The sequence below is a fragment of the Gossypium hirsutum genome, chromosome A02 (assembly GCF_007990345.1).
Source record: "Gossypium hirsutum isolate 1008001.06 chromosome A02, Gossypium_hirsutum_v2.1, whole genome shotgun sequence".
Classification (NCBI taxonomy): Eukaryota; Viridiplantae; Streptophyta; class Magnoliopsida; order Malvales; family Malvaceae; genus Gossypium; species Gossypium hirsutum.
In genome coordinates this window covers 88,070,959-88,084,045 of record NC_053425.1, presented here as the reverse complement: position 1 = coordinate 88,084,045, position 13,087 = coordinate 88,070,959, and positions in this window count along the sequence as shown.

Sequence of the window (13,087 nt, the reverse complement as noted above, 5' to 3'; positions counted from 1 at the left end):
TGGTAGCACATCTGATTTTGGGCTAAATAGTAATAGGGTTCTGTGTTTCTAAGGACGAGTTTGTGTACCGAATGACTCTAATTTGAGACAATCTATCCTGAGGGAAACGCATAGCAGCCCATATACTATGCATCTTTTTGGGAATAAGATGTATCGAGATCTTCGTGAATTGTATTGGTGGTTGGGTTTGAAACGAGAGGTAATGGATTTTCTTTCTCGTTGTCTGATGTGTTAGCATGTTAAGGCTGAGCATCAGTTGCCTTCAGGTTTGTTTCAACCAGTTAAGATTCCCATTTGGAAATGGGAACGTGTGACTATAGACTTTGTTAGTGGGTTGCCCTTAACACCTACTAAGAAGGATTTTGTATGGGTCATCGTGGATCGATTGACCAAGTCTGCCCACTTTATACCTGTTCGGATAGATTATTCTCTTTAGATGTTGGCCAAGTTATACATTTTTGAGATTGTGAGACTTCATAGGGTTCTAATTTCAATTATTTTGGATAGAGATCCTCGCTTTACTTCTTGGTTTTGGACAAACTTCATAAGGCTCTGGGTTTGAGCTTGGATTTCAGTACTGTGTTCTATCCTCAGACAGATGGTTAATTTGATAAGGTGATTCAGATACTGGAAGATATGCTTCGGAGTTGTGTGATCAATTTTTGAGGTAGTTGGGAGGATTTTTTGTCATTGGTCGAGTTTGCCTACAATAATAGTTTCTAGTTTGGTATTCAGATGGCACCTTATGAGGCTTTTTACGGTCATAAGTGTTGTACTATGTTATGTTCAACTAAGTTGGGTGAGCGACAGGTTTTAGGCCTAAAGTTGGTTTTTGAGACTGAAGACAAAGTCAAACTGATTTGGGATCATCTTAAGGCAGCTTCTAATAGATAGAAGTCTTACATAATCTGAAGATGAGGGACATCAAGTATTCTGTGGGGAATTGAGTGTTCCTCAAGGTATTGCCATGGAAAAAGGTTATTCGATTTGGATGTAAGGGAAAGTTGAACCCCAGGTTCATTGGGTCGTTTCAGATTCTGAAAATGTGGGACTGGTTGCTTTTCAGCTAGAGCTACCTCTAGAGTTAGACCATATCCATGATGTGTTTCACATCTCCATGTTGAGGCAGTATTGGTATGGCCCATCTCATGTCATTTCTGTTGAGGACATTGAGGTTAGACAAGATTTGACATTTGAGGAGGAGCATATTCAGATTCTGGATTAAGACGTAAGGTCTTAAGGAGGAAGCCTATTCCATTAGTTAAGGTTCTATGGTGGAATCATGGCACTAACGAAGTTACGTGGGAACCTAAGGACTTGATCCGTCAACAGTATCCACATCTGTTTTAATCAGGTAAATTTTGAGGTCAAAGTTTCTTTTAAGGGGTAGAGTTGTAATGCCCTGATTTATTACATCTTATTTTTACGAATTTTGTTATAAATAAGTATATGCTTTAGCGGCTAATTAGTTGGTGTGTGTGCCTTAGATCTTGAGTTCCAATCCCGACGTGAGCGAAATGGCCTTATTTTTTCTCCTTTTATTATAAGTTGCTTAATGGTAGAGTCTAGGGTAAATTTGAATTCTGATGAGTGGGTTAGTTGTAAAAGTCTGTTCAGCATGATCTTTTCTTTTTGTTTGACTTTATATTTTTCTTTTTTCTCCAAAAATAACCCTATTTTACTTCACGTTTCTTTCCCCAAAAGAACCCACTATTCACGTTGTTTTTTATCCACGCGCTAGCTTTTTTTATTATTTGATTTCTTGGTTTTTGGTCCTTCTCTTTCTTCAATTTTTTTTGGTCTTTCTATATTGAATCTTGATTTCATTCCTTGGATTTTTTAATTACAACTGTTGGTGGTCGTTGCTGCTATTGAATCGTCGAATAAGTAATGATGTTTTGGAAGTTTGAGTTCTTGTTTTCGTTTGGTTTGAATGTTGTGATCTTGTAGTGAAATTGGGGCGTGATTCGTTTAACCTAAGCATTTGCACATTGTTAGATGGGGATCGAGAATAGTTGGTTGTTCTTCTAGCGCCTTAGGATTGGTATGGTAGCAGTTCAATCAATGGTAAGTGCGAGGATATGTTTTTTTAGGACCGTTCTAGTTCGAATGTGGTTGATTATTTGTTAAATTTCGTGAAGTACTACTGAAATTAGTAGTGTTAATTGTTGTTTTAGGTGTAAGATTGTTCATGTTTGGGATTGTTTTCTAAAAATACAAGGTGTGTAATGGGAAACTTGAAAAACGGTGATTAGCGAAAGCTGAAATTAGGGCCTGTCGACACCACACGGTCGTGTGGCTAACTATGTGGTAGGCCGTGTGTGACATACGATTGTGTGACAGACCGTGTACGAGGCCGACCATTTAGGTTGTGTGGGCAACACGGGCGTAGGTGGGCTGTGTGTCAGGCCGTGTGGCCACATGGGCTAGGCCATTTTTGGCATGTGGGCCCCAATTTCAGAATTTTTTTCTAGGGTCGTACATGTCATCCCGATCGACGATGGGCCTTCTATGGGGTCGGTATGTGTTTAGTTAAGCCTTAAAGCATGAAATCTGATAATCTGGTTGTATGAATTTGACGTAGATAACGTCTAAATGCATGTAATGTAATGCGAAATGCACGATCTACTATGTATATGCATGTTTATTATATGTTATACAAGCATGTTTAATATAATAATTCTAGTGTCTGATAACTCTGTTATATATGGTATTCTATTTGTATCTGACTATAGGGCGGCATATGTAATATGTGGAGTACGTGTCCTGTGTAAGGCATATCTCACTATTATACTGGGAGCATAGCTGCAATTATTCTGGAAAGTGTCGTATAGACACTATGCAGTGTGTAGGGCTAAGTGGGTGTTTTATACCCCACGTGGTGTGTTGGGATGGTCGGAGTTGGTGTGTAAAGGATGGGGGTAGGACTATGCATATCTGTATCTATACGACTTTGTTATAAATCTGATTCTGTAAAATACTTATGTTTGTATCTGTTTTGCTATATGATTAAATCTGAATTTATGCTTAAGTATACGTTACACACTGAATTGTCAAAACTCACTCTCTGATTGTCTGTTACTTTCAGGTAACCCTCAGGCTTAGGCAAGTCAGTGTGACGGGAGCTCGGTTGTGTCTAGGACGTCGTAAAACTATTTTTACTTTAATTTAGCTTACTTAAATTTCAGTTTTGAGAGTTTTGTATAATTTGGACTCTTCAGACTTTTGGGACTGTTTTTGGTTTCGGATCTGTATTTTGGTTTTCCAACATAATGTTTGATAAAACAGTTTTTACGAAAACAACATTTTTTCTAAAAATAATAGTTTTTAAGGAAACAACTCGATTTACGAAAATATAATGTTTTAATAAACTCCACTGTGAAATATTTGACTTAATTAAAGACATAAACAAATAACGATTTTAAAATTAAATAAGTATATCTACACGTTTTCCAAACAAATAGGGCTTACTAAGTAACAATAGTTTATGATCATTTCAAATAAAAAGAAAGTCAAATTTATAATGTTTCTTTGTAACACTTTCAAATTCGGCCGTAACGTCTAGGTCGAGTTTAGGGTGTTACATTTAGTGGTATCAGAGTCACGTTTTAAAACTCGGGCTGTCAAATTTTGGGTTCAAAATTTTATTTTAAAAGAAAATTTTTTCGAAGTAAAGTTTATTTTGAAATATGAAAAGTAAGTTTGTGATTAAATTTGAATTTATGCTTAAGTATACGTTACACACTGAGTTATCAAACCTCACTCTCTGATTGTCTGTTACTTTCAGGTAACACTCAGGCTTAGGCGGGTCGGTGCAATAGGAGCTCAGTTGTGCCCACAACGCCTTAAAACTATTTTTACTTTAATTTAGCTTACTTAAATTTTGGTTTTAAGAGTTTTGTATAATTTGGAGCTTCCGGACTTTTTGGATTGTTTTTTGTTTCGGATTTTTATTTTGGTTTTCCAGAATAATGTTTGAAACCAATTTTTACGAAAATGATAATTTTTCTGAAAATAACTGTTTTCAAGGAAACAACTCGATTCACCAAAATATAACATTTTAAGAAACTTCGTTGCGAAATATTCGATTTAATTGAAAGACATCAACAAACAACGATTTTAAATTAAATAAGCATATCCAAATGTTTTTATAACAAATCGGGCTTACTAAATAACGATGGTTTACGATGATTTCAAATAAAAAGGAAGTCAGATTTATAATGTTTCTTCATAGGACTTTCGAATTTAGTCGTAACGGTTAGGCTGGATTTAGGGAGTTACATCTATAGTTGATCCACTAACATTCGTATCCAAAATATAAGCCAAATAGGCTTCACATCCTTTATGCATCAACCTTTCGGCCATTAAAGTGAAGATCACCTTAGATAAGTAATCTCTACGCTCTCCAACCATCACTATCTCATTCCAACGAGAGTTACCCTCTTTGAAATGCAATCCAAACTAACTTGGTATTCCACCAACCAGTCCATTTCCAAAATAAGGACAAATTAAATGAAGGGTAATTCCACCAAATCTGCTAAAAATACCTCTCATTGAATTTCTAACGAGCACCTCTTATAGATCTTGTTCACAGAAATAGACTGTCCTAGGGGACTAAGTATAGTTACATTGCTAACAATTTCCTCTACTTTAATGCCCAAATTATCAACCATCAAACAAGAAACATACGAATTGGTCGAACCAATATCAATCAAAGCGAAGTGCGATACAAAATTAATGGTAAAAGTATATGTTATGACGTCAGCTACATCATGGTCTTCTCTGCGCCTAGCTATATAGACCAGTGCAGGTTGCCTTGCATTAACTCCGTTAGCACCCTAACCCTGTGTTCTCTATCTCTGACCATCATTACCACCCCTATTCAGACCTTGACCTCTCTAAGGCTGCTGTCCAACTCTTTGGTTCTGAGCTTGATTCTATTTTGGAGCTTACATCTACTCATTACGAAGTGGACAATCATTTATCTTATGGTCCAAGGATCCATATCTAATACATGCACCCAAGCTCCTCCAGTATTCATCGGGATGCCTCTTTCCACAATTAGCACAATTTTGGGCTCTCCCAACATTAACAACCGTGGCAACATTCTATCGTCTATCATCTTAGGCCCCCTTATTAGGTCGTAGGGCATAGATAGTAGGACCGACATCTCTCTTAGATGAGAGTTTAGCTTTTTCACTACTTTAGCATTCTAAACACTTGACTTCCTCAACAATTTTAGTTTTCTCCACTAAAGTTTCAAAAACTCTTTCCTGATGAGGGGCTACCAGTACAATCAGCTCATATTTTAGTCTGTTATCAAACTTGTCACACTTATCCTGTTCTTTTGCGATCATTCCCTAAGCATAAATTCATCCTCATATTCTTCCACATTTTATTTTGTGGACATGTTCTTTTGCGAGCCTCGACATACCGAGTACCCACATTTTATTTTGGAAAGCATCCAAAAAATATTCCCATGCCAGTCTCTTAGCTTGAGTACCTCTTATAATGACCTGCCACTAGTGGTAAACCTCATCCCTAAATAGTGATACTGTACCCTTCAATTTTTACTCGGAGGTATATTCCATATGATCCAGAATTCTCTCAGTAGCCTCTAACCAGTATTATGCTACGATGGGGGTTGTCCTAGCAATACCCTAAACAACTCAGCTCCACTTGATCGAAGCCTCTTAGCGATAGTCTTTCGAATTCCAAATCCATTTTTGGGTCCCGCTACACGCTACAGCACCCCTAAAAATGACCTGTGACACAACATCTTCAACAGGCTCCCGATGTTCCTCCTTAATAGTATGTGTGTGTGTGTGCTCGACCTGATCAGTCACTAGCTTAGGTTCAACCATAGGTTCGGGGCTATGCACCTGTGACGCAGAAGAATCAATTTGGTTTCCCTAACCTCACTATCCATAAGCTCTCACACCCCAAGTTTGAACACCTTGAGTATTCATGTTTTTATCAGATTTCCTAAGTTTTATGAAGTTCATCTAATAATTTAGAAATGAGTTTTCGTAATTATTTCTGAATATTTTCAGTTTAAGAGTTTCATCATAGTTTCACTATAGTTTCAAAATCTATAGTTTTCATAATCTTAAAGTTTTCACAGTTTATAGTTTCATAATCTAAGTTTCAATATGTAAGGAATACTTATCTTAGGCCAACTTCAAGGTCTCAAATTTTTAACAGAATCTCATTTTTGTATCAAAATAAGTATTTAGTTGTGGCATAGACTTTTCCAAAAATACCTCTATTATCAGATATGCATGAAAATTTAAAAAACAAACCACAATCCAAGTTTTGAATCGGACTCTGATACCATTAAATGTAACCCTCTAAACTTAACGTAAACATTATGGTCGAGTCTCGAAGGTAACATTACCCATGATGATGGCATAGAAATCATTTAACTATTTTCTCTCAATAGTCGTCATTATTTAAAATCATTATTTTGATTTGCTTAAGAAAATTGAAGTAGTGTCTAGAAATTTTCTTTTCGAAAGAAAGTGTCAAAATCGATTATCTTTAGAAAAACTCAACTCGATGATTGTAAGTCCGTTTTAGCCCCGTTTTTAATGTTCTTTACGTTTTTAAGATCCTCGTGGCTCGGTTTAGCTATTTCCACCATTATTTTGAGCTAGGGTTTATGTTTAAAATTTTACCCATGGATGACATGCATGTGTTTTGATGTTTTATGGAAGAATATGAAAGTTTGGGGTGTGATAAACAACTTTTACTAAGTGATTTTTGACGAAATTGCATAAAAGGACCTATTTGTAAAAGTTGTAAAATTATGTGTAGAAAATGTGATTTAGTGAAAAATGTGAGCTGTTATAAGAGGTAATATGAATTGGATAGGCTTAGGATTTGAGAAAAATAAGTACTTTTCATCTTACAAGCATAGGGGCAAAATTATAAATATGTGAAACTTTAGGGGTAAAAATATGATTTTGCCATAGTTTAATTTTTGGACTAAATTGAATAATGTGAGTATCAAATGAGTTAAATGTGTTATTATAGATCAAAAAAACGAAGTTTGGACTTAGAACGGGAGAAAAACGAGTATTGGACGATTTGGTCATTTTCGCCATTTTAGGTAGAGGTAAGTTCGTATGTTAATAAACATTATTGATTTGTGTTAATTATGCAATATTATTATATATTTGATTAAATTGTGAAAATTAAAGTAAACATTCGAATTGAGTAAAAATGCAGGATCGATCACGATCGTTGCGTAGTGAAATATGAATTGATGGTAAAAGACCATGGTCTAACCATGGCAATGTGCTAAGTGGAATAAGTGATTCGCATGTAAGACCATATCTAGGATATGACATTGTGCTAAGTGAAACAAGAACATGACATTTAAGTGAAATAAGTCCATGGCAATGTGCTAAATGAAATAAGTCCATGGCATCTAAGTGAAATAAGTCCATGGCATTGTCCTACGTGAGAAATTTCCTGGTTGAACCTTAGGAATAAAATAGCTTTGGAAACAAATCTAGTACTATGTGAAGGCCACTTTGTGAATATAATAGCTTTGGACACAAGTGCGGTATTATGTGAAGGCCACTTTGTGAATAAAATAACTTTGGACACAAGTGTGGTACTAGATAAAGGTCACTTTGTGAATAAGGTAGCTTTGACTACAAGGGTGGTACTATATGCAAGCCACCGGGGATGTGTTCAACGGGAAATGACTAGGTGTAATTCAATATGACTATGTGATGAGTAAGTGCAGATACATGTGTGTAAACTTATGAGCAATGTGCTCGATATGTGATCGAACCTTGGTAAGATTGATATGGAGTAAGTGTTACAATAAAAGTTACTACAAAGAAAACATGAAAGAGTGAAATTTAGTAATTAAACAGTTTTGGACAGTAGCGGTTGTGTTACTTTGAAAAATCACAAAAATTTGTGAAATCTAATTATAGGTTGAATAAAATATGAAATTAAAGCTTATTGAGTCTATTTTCATATAAAGGAAATAATGTAAGCAAGAGAATTTCATATTATGAGATATTTGAATTTTTGTGAGACAGATTCAGAATGATTTTGGAATCCCCTATTCTGATTTGGGAAAATCATTAAAAAATTTATAAAAATAATTATGAATTATAATTTATATTATTAAAATACTTTATGAGTCTATTTTCAAAATAAACAAATGGGAACATAATTTGAATCCCTTATGAGGAGATAATTAATTTTTAGTGATGAGGGGTCGGAACTATCAGACAGCAAAATAGGGTAGAATTTAAAGAATAAACTGTACTTATTGGCTAGGCCAAAAATTTTGAAAATTTTATGGTAAGAAAATATGTGAGTCTAGTTTTAAGGAAAATTAGTAGATCTTAATTTGGAGTTCTATATTTTAAGATATGAATAATTTAGTGACTATTATTTGAGTAGATAACTTGAGATGAACAAGAGTAAATAGTGTATGTGCAATTATGATTGTATTATCTTGAGAACATATTGTGAGAATTGGTAAAAGCATGTTAATAAATTTCCTATTATTTACATACTAACTTACTAAGCTATATAGCTTACTTTGTTTATTTTTTGTGTTTATAATGTCCTCAGGTTAGCTTCGGTTGGAAGTCGCGGGAGAACCTATCACATTATCAAACTAACAAATTGGGTATTGATAATTCTTATACTTAAGGTCATGGCATGTATAGGGGACTTGGTAATTTTTGTATGTGTCATAATTTTTTTGGCCTAAAATGTTGGCCTATTCTATTTGAAAGTTCAATGTTGTGTAAGGCCATTTGATGTTGGTATATTGGCTATATTATAAGTCCATGATGATGCATTTCAAGGATGTGTATGCTTACATATGTGGATGAATGAGTGGTGATATCTATGTGTGACGTAAATTTGTTCCCAATGACAAGTCAGATTAGTGCACGGGCTAGGGACATGGCCAAGCGAGCCACACAGTCGTGTCCTAATATCACACGGGAGTGTTCCCCTGTTTTTCATGAAATTTTTCAAAGTTTTCTAAAGTTCTCGGTTTGGTCCCAAACCGTTTCCAAAGCATGATTTGGGCTTCATAGGCCCATATTAGGGACTTTAAGATAAAAGTGAAAAGTTTTAAATTTGAATGCAAATTCATGACTCAGTTTTATACGATTGTATGTGTTTATGTCGGGTAATGCCTCATACCCTATTCCGGTGTCAAACACGGGTAAGGGGTGTTACAATTACTGGACTTATTTCTTAAATAATCATACATTTCACATACAATTTCCATTTCCAAATATAAATCATTCAAAAATCAATCACATTGTCCCTAATATGAGCCTATGAGGCTGAAATCATGCATTAGAAGTGGCTCAGGACTAAACCGATAACCCAAGAAATTTTTGAAAAAGTTAGAAATTTTTTTCAAAATATAGGGGACACATGCCCGTGTGCTAGGCCTTGTAGAGCATACTGACTTGGTTTCTAATTAAACACCAAGGGAGACATAGCTGTGTCACCTGACCGTGTGTCACACACGACTGAGACGCCCGTGTCTCTGCCCGTGTGGACAAAAATAGGCTATTCACCAAGCCATCTTGCTCACCTAATATGCCTTCATCTACAAAAGTCAAACGGCATATAACATGGCATAAATATGCATTCCAACCAATCTCAATCAAGCCTAAAATCATACTATACTAATATTAACATCCACAAAACACAAGTATCACAATTAACCATTTAATTTCATACCTATTGCATATTCTCAAATCACCTATATGGTCAATTTCAATTATGCATTACTTTACCTAAAACCACAAGCATATCAATCTCAAATCTCAATCATTTGGTACTCAAAATACAAATTCCCAACAAGCATTAATTTAGCAATTACAACCACATAACAAAATACATTTGCACATATACATACATAACTAAAAAAACCAAAATAAGCCAAATCACATGGCTATACACATAACTAAACATGCTTCATTTACAATGCCAAATCAAATGGCTAATTCCATTACCAACATAAATACCATATCAACCACACTCCTATACATGCCATATAACCAAATACATAGGCCAAAAGTACCAAAATGATAGCTTGATAGTGTGATGAGATCTCTGATGACTCCTAAATCCGAGCAAGCTTCGAAATCACTATAAAACACGGAAAAGTAAATAGAGTAAGCTACAAAGCTTAGTAAGTTCGTATAGTAATAAACTCAACTTACCATATATACAAAATTTAAACAATTAAACACATCATAGTATAACTCATATTGATCCACAAACCTATCACATATTCATTCACAAGGTTAGATATGAAATTCACAAGTTTCTCTGATTCAGTGCTTGTATGGTTCATGTATATACCTGTACCATCTCGTATCAATCATACTCATCCATATCCTTGATATACCCATTGAACCATTTGGAATAATATCGGATACTCGAGAATCTCGCACCCTAAGTGCCAATACATAGTCGAAGCTATCTCAATCTCATATCTCTTATAATGCTCACTCTCGAGCTATCAACAGGTCTGCTCACACAAGCTAGCGGACAAGACATAACTACACGGTGCTGCTCACACAAGATGACGAGAATCCGCAACAAATGCCGGATAACTTAGCCACCAGTAGGACGTACGGGTCAGCACCCAAACACATAACCCTTAATGACATGTAATTCGTATCTTACTTTATTTCTAAGGTTCAATCGCGATTTCAAATTGCCTAATCTTCATCGAATATATCCGTAAGGTCATATTCACAATTATTTCAATAATAAAGCATTTTAAAACACAATTATATTAATGCTTATTAGCATATGAACTTACCTTGATTCACAAAAATGACAAAATGGATCAACTAGTCCAATACTTCATTTTTCCCCCAATCTAGATCCGAACTTCGCTTTTCTTGATCTATATAATATCAAATTTAACTTATTCAATTATAATTCTATTCAATTTAGCTCAAAAGGGGTATTATGGAAAAATTACACTTTTACCCCTAATATTTCAACATCTTTACAATTTAGTCCTTAGCTCATAAAAATACAAATTCATGCAATTAGGTCCCTAACCATGCTAGCCAAATTTCCCTTATTATCAAAGTAGCCCATATTTTTCATTATTTCACACATTTACCATACAATTTATCACATTTCTCAATTTAATCCCTAATTAACAATTTTACAAAAAATCACTTTACAAATGTTGTTTATCTAGCAAAAACCATACATTTTCTATCATCAAACATCAAAATACATGTACATTCATCAATGGAAGAACCTTAAACCTTTAACAGTTTTGCAAATTAGTCCCTAGGTTAGCTAAATTAAGCTACAACGACTCCAAAAATATAGAATTCATTAAAAATAGGATAGAAATGAACTTACATGCACTTGGATGTGTTAGTCGAATGCTTGAAGCTCTTTAATGGTTATTCTTGCCCTAGTTTTCAGTTGGAGAAGATGAATGAATGAAAATCTTAATTTGTTTACTTTAATTTTTACTTTTAATACTAATTTACTTAATTAACCTTAATATATAACCCTTAAAGCCATTAAAATGATGTCCATCTTTGTCCACTCAATTAAAAAATGGTCTAATTACCACATAAGAACCTTTGCATTAAGGTTCTATAGCTATTAGGCACCTTTAGCTAATAGAACTCCACTTTTACATTTTATGCGATTTAGTCTTTTTTATCAAATTGAGCATTCAAATGATGAAATTACTTAACGAAATTTTCACACAATCATACTATCATGTTGTAGACCTTGAATTTGTGGTTTCGAAACCACTATTTTGAATTAGCTAAAAACAGGCTGTTACAACTCTCCCCCCTTTAGGAATTTTTGTCCCTGAAAATCTTACCAGAAAATAGGTTAGGGTACTATTTTCTCATAGCTTCCTCAGGTTCCCATGTAGCTTCTTTGACACCGTGCCATTTCCATAGAACCTTCACTATAGTTATGCTCTTATTTATTAACACTTTAACCTCGTGAGCTAAAATTCTGATTGGTTCTTTGCTATACATCATATCAGGCTGAATTTCAATCTCTGTCGAAGAAATTACGTTTGACGGATCTGATCTATATCAGCACAATATCGAAACATGAAATACATTGTGAATCTTTTCTAACTCTGAAGGTAAAGCTAGTCGATATGCCACTAGCCCTATTCTTTCGATAATTTCATACGGCCTGATAAATCGCGGACCCAATTTTCCTTTGCAACCAAATCGAAGATTATTTTTCCACGAAGATACTTTTAGAAATACTCTTTCACTGACTTAAAATTCAATGTCTTTACGTTTCAAATCCACATACGATTCCTGTCAATCTCAAGCTGCTTTCAAACTGTCTCAAATTACTGTTACTTTCTCTTTTGTCTCTCTAACCAAATCAACCTCGTGAATCTTTTTCTCACTAAACTCGGTCTAGTACAACGAAGTTTGACATTTACGTCCATATAAAGCTTCATATGGTGCCATCTTTATGCTCGATTGAAAAATGTTATTATATGTGAATTCAACCAACGGTAAATATTTTTCCCAGTTGCCGTCAAACTCTAAAACATAGCAACGAAGCATATCTTTGAGAATCTGAATTACTATCTCAGACTGACTATCGGTTTGAGGATGAAATGCGGTACTAAAGTGCAATCGCGTACCCAAAGCTTTTTGCAATTTCTTCCAAAATCGAGACGTAAACCTCGGATCTCTATCCAAAATAATAGAAACTGGCACCCCGTGCAATTTAAAAATCTCAGAGATATACAATTCTGCTAATCTCTCGAGTGAAAAATCTGTATATATCGGAATGAAATGTGCAGATTTTGTCAATCTATCAATAACAACCCAGATAGCATCTTTCTTTTTCGGAGATAGAGGTAACCCGATACAAAATCCATCGTAACTCTATCCCATTTCCACTCTGGTATCATCACTGGCTGTAGTAGTCCCGAAGGCACTTGATGTTCGGCTTTAACTTGTAGACAAACCAAGCATCTCAACACAAACTTTGAAATGTCTCGTTTCATGCCTGACCACCAATACAACTGTTTCAAATCATTGTACATTTT